Source organism: Dendronephthya gigantea, unplaced genomic scaffold (assembly GCF_004324835.1).
Source record: "Dendronephthya gigantea isolate DGI-Jeju-01 unplaced genomic scaffold, DenGig_1.0 000027F, whole genome shotgun sequence".
Taxonomy (NCBI): Eukaryota; Metazoa; Cnidaria; class Anthozoa; order Malacalcyonacea; family Nephtheidae; genus Dendronephthya; species Dendronephthya gigantea.
In genome coordinates, this window is record NW_021163037.1 from 22,800 (window position 1) to 36,482 (window position 13,683).

Genomic DNA, 13,683 nt, shown 5'->3' on the forward strand with positions numbered 1-13,683 from the left:
TTAATAAGCGATTTCAATTTATTATTCATCCATGGTGCATCTGGGGTAGGGTTGCAGCTCATCGCAAGAATGATTTTCATTGGCTGAACTTTACAATACATTCCTGTTTCAACCAATAGCATAGCTTTGTTCTTTAGAAAGCAAAGAAAAGCATTATCCAATTGGACGAAAGCTTCCGAGCACTGCGAGATGTCCCTGCATCTGTAGTGGAGACCTTAATTTCTTTACTTGGCATCAAAAGTTCAAGGCCGTGAAAAACCACGTTGTCAAAAGTATTTCAAATTTCTTCGCAGTTAATCTGATCGGAAATAATTTAATGCAGGTAATTTCAATGCTTAAGATATTTTGATTCAATTAAGGTAAGTGTTTGGAACAAATGGTCGCAAATTGTTTTACTGTTTTACGCCGACAACTATATATGAAACACCCCGATGGAGACTGTGCGGTCTGATACTGAGCCACAAAAGTTCGTGATGATCACAGCAATTAAGATTCTCAAGAAGTTTAAAATTGTTTAATTCATTAATATTTATGTTAATGCATACGCCATCCATAAGGAAAGAATGAAATTAACCATTGATCTTTTCACAGATTTTTCTATAACTTTGGCTTCGTAAGCTTCAAGTGGGCTTAAAGTTTTGATTTCGCATGTCACTTCATGCTTTCCCAAGGCAAAGTCACACAAAATCGACCGGGTATGAACACTTGACATGAAAGACTTGGCTGACGTTGTCGCTCCTTTCCGACGTTGCTCCAAAGACAACCCGTCCCAATGGTGAATGTCTTGCAACAAGATTGCTAGCTTCTCTTGTTTCACCAGTGTTTAATTTTGGATAGTCAATTCCTAACAGAACATCAAATGGACCACTACCTCTCCATATTTCCTCCTTTCCAATACCAAGGGCTCTAGCTACGTTGTCGATCTTCGTTAGAGACATATCACTGCTGATATTCGGGATTCCTACGGCTGCATGTGATTGAATGGATCGAATGGTTTTCTAGGGACCGAATTGGAAATCGATACATCTTTGTTGTCCTCTCGTTTTTTCTACCATCGATATTTGCTATTGTTATGTTGACTTTCTTCCCTTTGAGTCCAAGCCCCTCAGCAACTCCGTATCATGCTGGTTTGAGTACCAGTGCATGCATGTCTTTTTTTTTCTTGACGTTCTTTGCTCCAGGATCTCTGCCCGAACAGTAGGTAACATATTCTCTCCATATGTTGCAACCGATAAGACGACCGACACGTTTTCATTGTGCAATAGTGGATGATGGTAATGCTTGCACTGGATTCCACTGACAATCTCACTGCACTGACGTCCTCGAGAACAAGTTGACATGTTGTGGCCACGACCAGCTCGTTTTAGACATCTATATAACAAGCATGATTTTCTTTGACAACTTTACAGCGTTCGCTGGCACCCAAGGCGAGGAATTTTTGGAATTGGTCATTCCAGTGTTCTGAGATCTTGCATAGCCAGCATTTATGGTTTGTTGGCTTGCCACCTTCTTTTCCGGCTACATGTCCTACATGTTTTGGCGACTGCCATGAACTCCTCAGTGGAGCGGTAGCTCTCATTCTGGACTTCATCTCACTTGTCATCCAGGAAATTAACGCCTCCAATGTGGCTTCACTCTTCGTGCTCTCTAGATAGCGTGACCAGACTTTTGGATCATCCTAAAACATTTTCTGTTCAATGATGGCAGCATGTGATTGTTATTCATATCATTCTCTCATCCTACTTCTCTCAGAGTGTTGAAACTTCGCTTCACCAGATGAACCGAGTCACAAAACCGAACATCCTCGCCGTCCTTCATTGGTTTGAACTTTGAGATATTTTGTGTGATGATATCCGCAACAAATCTCGGGTCCTAGCGCTACACAGAGTTAAGATAGTCCCATTCCGCGTCATAGTCTTGGGCCAATTCCCTTTATCATACCCACTGATTTTCATTGCAACTAGATCACAAGACGGTCATCGCATCTCGTTTACTGTATATGGTTTCAACCAAGTGCTTAAAGTCAGCTCTAAAGGTTCCAAATTCTCTAACGTCACCAACAAAACTTGGCATCTTCGGCTTTTTAATTCTAAGGTTGCACCTTGGTTTACATGAGTTGCTGTCTCCCCATTCGCACTGTTCTCAGTTGTGATGAATGAGTCGTTAATGGATATACTGGGTGGTACAACATGGCTTATAGGGTTTCTATGGTTATCCGTGTCGTTGTTTCGGGTTGATTTTCCTCAAGTGATGCCGATGTAGGCTATGATCATTTTCACCGACCGGAATTTCGCTACTTTGATTGACATTTTTCCGCGGAACGAGTTCTTCGACTTCGACAGAATCGTATTGCTTTTCGGACATTATTTCGGATATTATCTTGCGCATCAATTTTAAACGCAAAAAGGTTTTCTGACATTGTTCAATATACCGCTCTTAATCTTCGAACTGTTGTGTTTGTCGTCTTCGATTGACATTGTCACTGCCTCGTGTTTGGCTTCTAAATCCGCGAACGCATCTTTATCATTATCAAGCGCCTTTCGAATCTCATCAATTGAGCGTTTTCCTGCGAATTGAACCGTTATGACTTATGCTTTGCCCGTTTCTTCGTTTGATTTTAGCCTTTTTAATTTAGTCGTCGCTGTTTCCTTCGACATATGAACTGTCGTCTGTGCACAATGTCAATATATAAGTGCGTCTCAAATTCCCTCGAACGGCGGTTAGCAAGAAATCGAATAGTGTGTAAAAGTTTCTCTTTCTTTTAACATCTATTTATACAAGTGTTTACTCTCTAAGTTATTTCCCTCACGAATCAACATGCCCGCTCCTATAATAATCCCTCAAACACATGTTACTTGTTTTCTTTATGTCCTCTCTGATTGGTCTAATCTCCGCCGAATCATGTTCATCGTTGCATATTGTTTCGCCGGAACCGGGTAGCAAATATTTTAACGTAAACAAATACCCAAGGAAGACTCGCAAATCGTTATTTAAAATATATAAACAATTCGATCTAAATAGACTCACAAATTAACACAAACGTGTGATATAAATTACCCATATTAATAATACATAAAACAATAATATAAAAATATATAAAGTATATATAAAGTCAATAGCTTACTTCTGTGGCGAGGTCCTATAAATATATGCTTATTTCTCTGGAGAAAAAAATGAATCTGGAGAAAAAATTCGAATCTGAAAATGAAATCTCGAGAAAAAAATTAATCCTTCCAAGAATGAATCTCGGGAAAAAATTTTTTCCGAATCTGAATGTGGAGAAAAAAAGTGAATCCAAAAATGAATCTCGCCCTTCCGAGAATGAATCTCGAGAAAAAAGTGATTCGGAATCTGAATGTGGAGAAAAAACTGAATCCAAAATGAATCTCGAGAAAAAGTGAATCCCAATTTCAATCGGAAAAAAAAGTGAATACAAAAATGAATCTCGAGAAAAAAATGAATCCTTCCAAGAATGAATCTCGGGAAAAAAATTTTTCCGAATCTGAATGTGGAGAAAAAAAGTGAATCCAAAAATGAATCTCGAGAAAAAAGTGAATCCTTCCGAGAATGAATCTCGAGAAAAAAGTGATTCGGAATCTAAATGTGGAGAAAAAACTGAATCCAAAATGAATCTCGAGAAAAAATTCGAATTTGAAAATGAATCTGGAGAAAAAAGTGAAACCGAAAATGAATCTCGAGAAAAAATTAAATCCTTCCGAGCATGAATCTCGATAAAAAAGTAATTCCGAATCTAAATGTGGAGAAAAAAGTGAATCCAAAAATGAATCTCGAGAAAAAAGTGAATCCTTCCGAGAATGAATCTCGAGAAAAAAGTGATTCGGAATCTAAATGTGGAGAAAAAACTGAATCCAAAATGAATCTCGAGAAAAATTCGAATTTGAAAATGAATCTGGAGAAAAAAGTGAAAGAAAATGAATCTCGAGAAAAAATTAAATCCTTCCGAGCATGAATCTCGATAAAAAGTAATTCCGAATCTAAATGTGGAGAAAAAAGTGAATCCAAAATGAACCTCGAGAAAAAGTGAATCCTTCCGAGAATGAATCTCGAGAAAAAAGTGATTCCGAATCTGAATGTGGAGAAAATAACTGAATCCAAAATGAATCTCGAGAAAAATTTCCAATCCCAATTTGAATCTGGAGAAAAAAGTGAATCCAAAAATGAATCTCGAGAAAAAGTGAATCCTTCCAAAATGAATCTCGAGAAAAAAGTGAATCCTTCCGAGAATGAATCTCGAGAAAAAAGTGATTCCGAATCTGAATGTGGAGAAAATAACTGAATCCAAAATGAATCTCGAGAAAAATTTCCAATCCCAATTTGAATCTGGAGAAAAAAGTGAATCCTTCCAAAAATGAATCTCGAGAAAAAAGTGAATCCTTCCGAGAATGAATCTCGAGAAAAAAGTGATTCCGAATCTGAATGTGGAGAAAATAACTGAATCCAAAATGAATCTCGAGAAAAATTTCCAATCCCAATTTGAATCTGGAGAAAAAAGTGAATCCTTCCAAAAATGAATCTCGAGAAAAAAGTGAATCCTTCCGAGAATGAATCTCGAGAAAAAAGTGATTCCGAATCTGAATGTGGAGAAAATAACTGAATCCAAAATGAATCTCGAGAAAAATTTCCAATCCCAATTTGAATCTGGAGAAAAAAGTGAATCCTTCCAAAAATGAATCTCGAGAAAAAAGTGAATCCTTCCGAGAATGAATCTCGAGAAAAAAGTGATTCCGAATCTGAATGTGGAGAAAATAACTGAATCCAAAATGAATCTCGAGAAAAATTTCCAATCCCAATTTGAATCTGGAGAAAAAGTGAATCTAAAATGAATCTCGAGAAAAAAGTGAATCCTTCCAAAAATGAATCTCGAGAAAAAAGTGAATCCTTCCGAGAATGAATCTCGAGAAAAAAGTGATTCCGAATCTGAATGTGGAGAAAATAACTGAATCCAAAATGAATCTCGAGAAAAATTTCCAATCCCAATTTGAATCTGGAGAAAAAAGTTAATCCAAAAATGAATCTCGAGAAAAAAGTGAATCCTTCCGAGAATGAATCTCGAGAAAAAAGTGATTCCGAATCTGAATGTGGAGAAAATAACTGAATCCAAAATGAATCTCGAGAAAATTTCCAATCCCAATTTGAATCTGGAGAAAAAAGTGAATCCAAAAATGAATCTCGAGAAAAAAGTGAATCCTTCCGAGAATGAATCTCGAGAAAAAAGTGATTCCGAATCTGAATGTGGAGAAAATAACTGAATCCAAAATGAATCTCGAGAAAAATTTCCAATCCCAATTTGAATCTGGAGAAAAAAGTGAATCCAAAAATGAATCTCGAGAAAAAAGTGAATCCTTCCAAAAATGAATCTCGAGAAAAAAGTGAATCCTTCCGAGAATGAATCTCGAGAAAAAAGTGATTCCGAATCTGAATGTGGAGAAAATAACTGAATCTAAAATGAATCTCGAGAAAAATTTCCAATCCCAATTTGAATCTGGAGAAAAAAGTTAATCCAAAAATGAATCTCGAGAAAAAAGTGAATCCTTCCGAGAATGAATCTCGAGAAAAAAGTGATTCCGAATCTGAATGTGGAGAAAATAACTGAATCCAAAATGAATCTCGAGAAAAATTTCCAATCCCAATTTGAATCTGGAGAAAAAAGTGAATCCAAAAATGAATCTCGAGAAAAAAGTGAATCCAAAAATGAATCTCGAGAAAAAAGTGAATCCAAAAATGAATCTCGAGAAAAAAGTGAATCCTTCCGAGAATGAATCTCGAGAAAAAAGTGATTCCGAATCTGAATATGAATTCAACCATTTTCACGGCTCTACCATTCCTAGCCGAAGCCGGATTCATTAATCATTACTCACTTATTTATTTAAAATTAATACCTTTATCGCCATGAATTATGGTAAAAAATTCTTTCATGTATTCTTCCGTTATCGCCACATTGTTTATTGAAGAAAAAACTCAAAGTCATGCCATTTTGGGAAAAACCTTTCTGCTATTTTACCGGCTTTTAATTGACACCATTTCCGCTATTTTTAGGGTGTGCACAAGACGAATGAAGACATTTCCTATGATTAACGTCACAATATATATTATTCATCTCGCGCACGATGTTCGGCGTTCAATACCGTCTCGGTATTCAATACCAACATTATAGTTCAGTGTACGCATTCGCGGCAATGTTTGCTATTCTAATTTATTAGCATGCAACGTTATTCTCATTTACTTTATGAGCAAAACGGCCAAAATGTCTTGACTTATTTTAATTCTTCATGCATGGTTGAGTTTCATTTTTGTAACATTCACCATACCGGATCATGCAATCATGCAAGTTATACCGTGAGGAACTGTTTGGAAACGACAGCCTTGTTCCCCGGGCTCTGAGAACGAGGTTGATTGCATGGGGGCTTAACCTATGGCATAATAATGCTTGGTGGCATTTACATTAATTATCATGCACGTTATCTGGCTGAATATTTCCTATGGTACCATTTGTACCTCCTAGCTGATAATCCAAGCAAAACGTTGTCAGATGTATAGCCAAAACGATTAACAATAACATGCATAAAATATGCTCGGGTCTGACAAAGTCTCAATGCTTGTGCTAAGCTAATTTAAACCTATAGCATCTTATTATTCACAATAGGTTATATTTGCACACGTTAGCCAAATAAATACATTACATCTTTTGAAACTTTTTTGATTGTGTAAATAAAACCTATTGACCACCAAGCCCTACTTGCATGCACTAGTGGGTCAGTCAGATTAGCACAACAAAAACATCACAATTGTCACAAACCATACGCGTTCCATGACATCATACCAGTACTCTGACGGTCTGAACTTTCGTATAATGTCCATGCTATACCCTGGACATACGCTTTATCCACGAGTCCACGACGTACATATCTCAAACCACACTGGGTACGTTCCAAACAGGCTCGAGCTTATTCAAATGTACAAATACCGTAATTCATGCATCATATTTTGAGCTAAATATATTTGGTACTAGCTTAAATATGCCATCCATATAGAAATGACATCCTTGGGCAATATACATCCTAGTAACATTGCTATATATAGCAATAGCAACTTAGTGGTCCTTATAGAAGCAAGAAAACTTTCATTTTAATTTGATGGAATTCGAAACAAAACATTCCAAGGTTTTGTTGCTAAGGCTTATAGCAATAGCACAAATTTCTGCCCTTAAAGCCTAAAAGCCGTGAAAACATTGATACTACTGACAGCCTTGAAATGAACAATTTTCCATGCAAATGTCTTGAAGATGCCATCCATATAGAAATGACAATTATTGGGCAGTATATCCTAGTAACTATTGTTTTTTGAAGCTAGCAGCAAAAATCCCAATCCTGTTTAAGCATGTAGCAATAGGAACTTTGTTGCCCTTATAGAAACAACTTTAGCTTTTAATGAAAATACGCACCAAGTTTTTTTTAGCTGAAGTGTACAGCAATACAACCTGTGCTTATAGACTGACAGCTATCAAAAGACACTGAAATACTGATTTTTTCCCGCTAAAGCTGTTCGACTCTTTGTTAAAAGTCGAATTTGTAATTAAATTCTGAAAGATTTTCGAAAGTATTTGTACATTTAGACCCGACCTTTTCATTTTCCATCTGGAATAGAATACAAAGTCGTTTTCAGGACAAATAAATTGACCATAAATACTTTAATTATTGAATATTGGTAATAATAAAATAATTGCCCTTCTAATTGTAAAATTAATTTGTCTAAAGTTAAAAAGCTGCTCAAAAAGTATATAGCGAAAGCATTTGTCGCGCGCAGTGTTTAAAATATCCCCAGTAAATTTCCTGACTAAAATTTTACGAAAACCCCCACCTAAAACTATGCAAGACCGCCATTCAGTTTTATTTTCGACTTATGTTATTTTATTTCCGTAAAAGCCGCCAAAAGTAAAAGCCAGTAAAAGCAAGTCTGCGAAAATATTCACCGCTTGAACAGCGCTTGAAAAATATTCATTTCCATTTCGAAAATTGGCAGAAAAAACTCCCCAAAATTTTTTCCAAAGTCTCTTCAGGCTTTCTCCTGTTCCGTCGTGATACAAGGAGAACGAAAAAAGCAAAAAAAAGCCGCCAAAACCGAGGGTAAATCCTTGGTTTGGTCGCGAAAACAACCGACTTCAGCCCGTATTTCTCGCCTTAAAAGTGGGAAATATCGTCGAAAAAATATAAAAACACAAACCTATACTTGCCCTTGTTAGTTGAAGTTATTTCTGTGACGAGGGAACGATGTTTTCACTTCTTGTTTCCTTTTTAACGTTTTTTTAGCGACCGGAATTCACGCAGCAAGACGACATCTTCAGAATGAGCCAAAAGACGACGGCGCCAAATTTTGGCTGCGGCCTGAATCTCGTTTGTGATTGGTCGCAAATTAATAGATTATAGGAAAATATCTTTTGATCAAAAACTTTTCACTAAAACTTACTATAATTTGTTTACGATAAAACGAGATAATCTCCTAAGCAATCTTTTCCGGGAAGATTGATATCATTACGGAATAAGTCGGGGTATAACGGAGTACTAAGGGCATTAGGCATATAGGGAAATTAGGGGGAACTGTGTATCATAAAGGGAGGAACAGGGGAATCGCGGAACGGAGAAGGAACCAAGAAATTTTAAAAAAGGATCCAGGCAATCTCGTTCCCCTAATTTGATTGCCATGTCAGAATTTTGCCATTATTAAAATTGCTATTGCTCGGGGAACAAAATTGCCGTATCAGATTTTCTTTTAATATCAAATTGGCAGTTCTTGGGGCTTGGGAACATTTCCTCATGGACATTGGACACAGAGCCTGGGTCATAGTAGCCCTGTCTAGCCCAACAGTCAGTTTTTGACTGGACACATTTAAATAAATTCATTCAAAAACAATACATAATTATTTTGTCACAAACAACATAAAAAAATATTAATTACATAAAAAACTATTCTTTCCCTATTCACGCCGGCTGACCTCACATATAACACCATCTCGAGGAGTGTAGGTCAGTCTGGCCAACATCCTACCAGTCTGATCAGGCATTAGTCTGAATTTAAACTTTTGCAACAATTTTACAAGGATAACTTTTGACTCAAACTTTGCAAAGGTCTGTCCAATGCAACTATGAGGTCCAAAAGAAAAAGGGAAAAATGTGAGGCTAAAATTTGGAATGCTTTCTATATTGTCATTGGAAAAACGTTCTGGGTCGAAAACTTCTGGATTCTGCATATTTTAGGATTCATTGAGAAAAAATATTGATGACTATGAATTCCATTTCCTTTTGGGAATATGATACCCTCCAACTGTAATATCTTTTACTAAAGTTCTTGAAGGTGCTGGTGCTACAGGATACTTTCTTAAACCTTCATTTAAAACTTGACCAAGATACTTTAGTTTGGCCAAATCATCAAACTCAACATTATCTCGCCCATCCAACACTTTGTTAATCTCATTTAGAAGCTTTGCCTCAACATGTGGATTTCTAATGATTTCATACAGGGTGAATGACAATGAGTTTGCTGTTGTTTCCTGTCCAGCAATAAATACAGTCAAGAATTCATCAATTACTTCATCCAGTGACAAACTACCATCTTTAATCAAAATGCTTAACAAATCATTAGGGACTATGCTGTTATTTGCAATGTCTCTCATTCGAGTTGTGACACAATCTAAGGCAAATCTTCTAAGAAACTGTGCTACTTTAATTTGCATTCTTTTGGTAGCATTTTGAAATGGCTTGAACTGAAATATTGCCAACATGGTAGGGTTGAGGGGAATCTCTGCATTGGCCTGCACTCCTCTAAGGTAGTGCCGAATTGCTTCTGCAAATGGTGATTCTGGGTCTTCAATAGCATGAGTATTAAAATTAAATGACACTTGGCTGATAACTTCCAATGTAACATTTGCAAATTCCTGAACCATACTGGTTGGCTTAGCACTATCAACAATTTTGTTCATGTGCGACAAAAACCTATCACAAACATCATTAAACTTGCTTATGAAATCTTTTAGGCAACTCCGATGGAAAGCTGGGTTCATAATTTGCCGTCGTTTTCGCCATGAAGCTTCGTCCGTATTGGTTACTAGTCCATAACCAGCACCCCTCTCGCCAAAAATAAAACCCATTTTATGATAGAAAGCCGACGATTTACACAGGCTCTTATGGTTGCTGATAAAAACATGTCGCAAATAGTTTGAGTCACCCAGGTATACAATCGGCGTATGAAAAAGAATAAAACGAATAATGGGCCGTATTCCAGACGCTTTTGAAGTAGAAATTCGCCCCTCGTTCTACCTGTTTCTTGTTTGTACTTCCACAAATCAGGCAGATGACCCCATATGAAACTCGAACGCGGTGGTCCAGGTAAATGATCGTTGATTTTGTGAATATAATACAAATATATCATAAAGGCAAAAACCAATCCAAAACAGCCGACGAAAATTGTAGCAAAGAAGCAGGAAATCAAACCCAAAACTGTGAGAGCCATTGTTATTTTTTGTTTGGGAATTCTGCCAAAAAGTCTCTTACTCATCACCCACCCCCCTCCCAAAGACGTCACGCTCCATAGCGCCGATAACGGAAATGTACTATCATGTGGTGATACTTCGCATATATCTCGAATCAGTCTTCGTAATCAGTCGCATGTCTCGAATTTGCACGTCTGCTATCTACATGCTTTATTTTAAGAGAGTAACATTGATTTCTGGGCTACTGGCGTACCAGTAGTTTACATAATGCCTAAATGGTCCTCTGCCATCAGCATTGCTGAAATTCAAGATGTAGCAGACGTGCTATTTCGAGTTACGCGTCTGATAAAAAAGCCTTCCAAATAGAGATTATAACATTTAAACTTGCTAAAAACGAATAAACCGGTTGGTTCGACGATTTGACTTCCAGTCAAGTACCATCGATAGTTTCTTCGCATTTGCAAATCAACAGCAACAGGAGACTGGAGAGTCAGGAGTGTTTGGTACGGAAAGAGCTGCAAGTCGTGTTCAATGCTGTTTTTCAGATTTTAGATTTTCGAAGGACAGTGTGCTTTGTAGTAGGGGCGTATCCAGACTGATGCGACTTGCACGAATGGATCAGTCAAACTAACTCGATAAAAAAGTAGTGAAGGTCGAACATACCGGTTTTGTGGGTAAGTTACGACTTACGTCGTGTCACAAAGCCGTAGATGGCGATCATAGTTTATAAGAGAGTTATAAATAAAACGGCAAACGCAGGGCGGAAAAAAATGCTAAAAGGGAAAAAATGCATCAAATCTCCTGGTACCAGATCAGTGCCTGGTACACTTAATTTACATACTCTGACTTATGCTTACGTGAAGTACTGCACGGGTAAATTTTCTACTTACATCGCGGTCTCAACTTACTGATTTAAAACCATGCTTGAAGTCGCCGAGTGGATAGTTTTGTATAAACTCTTGTTTTCATTTAAATTCTTGTAAAATTTTCTCAAATATTCATGTTTAAGTCGAGGACAGTTCAGTAACAATGCTTGTAATGGATAAGGTCGTTGCTCTCATTGCATTAGCGGTAGCAAAGAAAGCTTCGGCATATGCCGTAGTTCGGGTAAGTGAAGTACATCTTGTTCTATAAAGAACAACACGTTTACCTAATGATTCGATATGTTAAAATGCCGTATTTCAATATCAGCTTAAAGTTTTATGTTGTCATATTACCTTATGGCATTTAAAGAGTTAGCACAACAGTTAAATATGTCCAAATTAAGCCAGGCAATGTTATTTTGTTTTATTTTCATTGTTTATTTTACGCAAGTTAATTAATCATGCATGCATTCTTCTAAATTGCCTCACTTGCTAAATTTTTGTATCGTCAAGTGGTTATGCAATCACAGGTAATATTCTACAGAAACGTGGACCCTAGTAGAGCTTAAAAACGTTTGATGATTTGATGCCTATTCAAAAATTTGAATGAACTCACAGTCTCACATTTATTACAAATTGTCGGCTTTCTGCATGTTAACAAGTGGCCTATGTTGGTGTTGGTAAGAGTGAGAGTGAAGAAAAGCATTGCAACCAGTTACATAGGTCCAAAATGGTTTGATATTGTTTAAGTGCAATACGTGCTAATGTAGATCAGCACTGAAAGTAAGGGGATATTGGCAATGTTTTTCTTTCCAATTGTTGTTAAGTGTTTGTGTCTTGTTGTATGTCATGTCTTTTTGTAATCATGTCGAGTCGAAAAGTGAATGCCAAGCTTTAAAGGTTTAGTTTGAGGTAACAACTTGCCACAATGCCAACATAGTACTAGTCCATAAAAATTAGGGACTTCCAATTTTATTTCTAGTATTACGGGTTTCCAAGAGTGTACAGAAGATTTTGTGAATTTAATAAAAGAGTTACTGACAACAAGCAAATAATCCAGAGAAGACAAAACATGGCAAAATACTGTATTAGATTGCCTGGTCGAATATATTCATTTTGGTATGTGACTTATTGAATACAGTTACATCATTTTTTATAGGTAAAACAGTATATAGATTGCCTTAATCCAATCCACCCTCTATCCAATCAATGAAGTGGTTTACTTATGGAAGACTATTTTGAGCTAATGATACAGCACTCCAATTCTGGGCATATTAATAAAACATTTGCACCAATAATGACCCAAAACACTTGGATCATATCACAACCCCCCCCCCCCTCTACTTTACCCTTCCTGGCACTTTATCAACACTTGCTAGAGAGAGAACACCCACAAATAAATAATCCAAATAATACAAATAAATATTTGTGTTCAAAGTGCTATAAAATAAGCCCATGTTCCTACTATTTTATTAACATTCATTACTTTAATGGTAGCATCCAATTAATGGACAGTTTATTTTATTCCAATATACACATTCAAAAGGCATCTTGCTATGCAAATAAGGGGTTGTAAGGTGGGGAATGTTAGTGATGATGGAAGGTTATATGATCGATAGGTAAAACACATGCAAAATTGACATGTAGAGAAGAGGATAGCTCTAAAGTTTTTTTTGCTATTGTCTTTATAGGTCCTCAAAAAGCCGAAACTGATGATGAACTATATTTAATAAAAGTTATTCAGTGTACATATTTGTACACAACGATTTTCAAAAACAGAGGTTTCCAGGAAAAAAGTGGTACAAAGTATTGCAAAGTAAAGAGAGGTCTATTGGGGGAATAATGCCTCAGAAGAACGCAAGCGTGTTCGTAATAATAATTTTTGGCCTGATGTTGCTTGAGTTTGCAATATACGAAATCAATACAATCAATACAACTATCTGGCTAATTGAATAGTGAAATATTTAAAATTTTATTCGTTTTCCAAATATGTTTTTGATCGTGGTTCGTTTTCGTGATTCTTTGACAGAAAATCTCAACTGGGGACACTAGTTATCCCTAAAGTACTGTTTTATTGTGTATTTGACCAAAATTGACTAGTTGCTTCTAAACATAGATGCCCCATTGGCTATTGAAGGTAATCTTATTGAATGTAGACACATGGATGTCTGCCAGCTGTATCTGTCCCCAATGGTGTAAACCTGAATTTCATATATGCCCCTCCTCCAATTATTGTGCTTCCTAGGGCTACGCCACTGCTCAGGGCGAATAATGGAAAATTAGGGGATGTTCACATGAGCCCGGTAGACCTTAGCT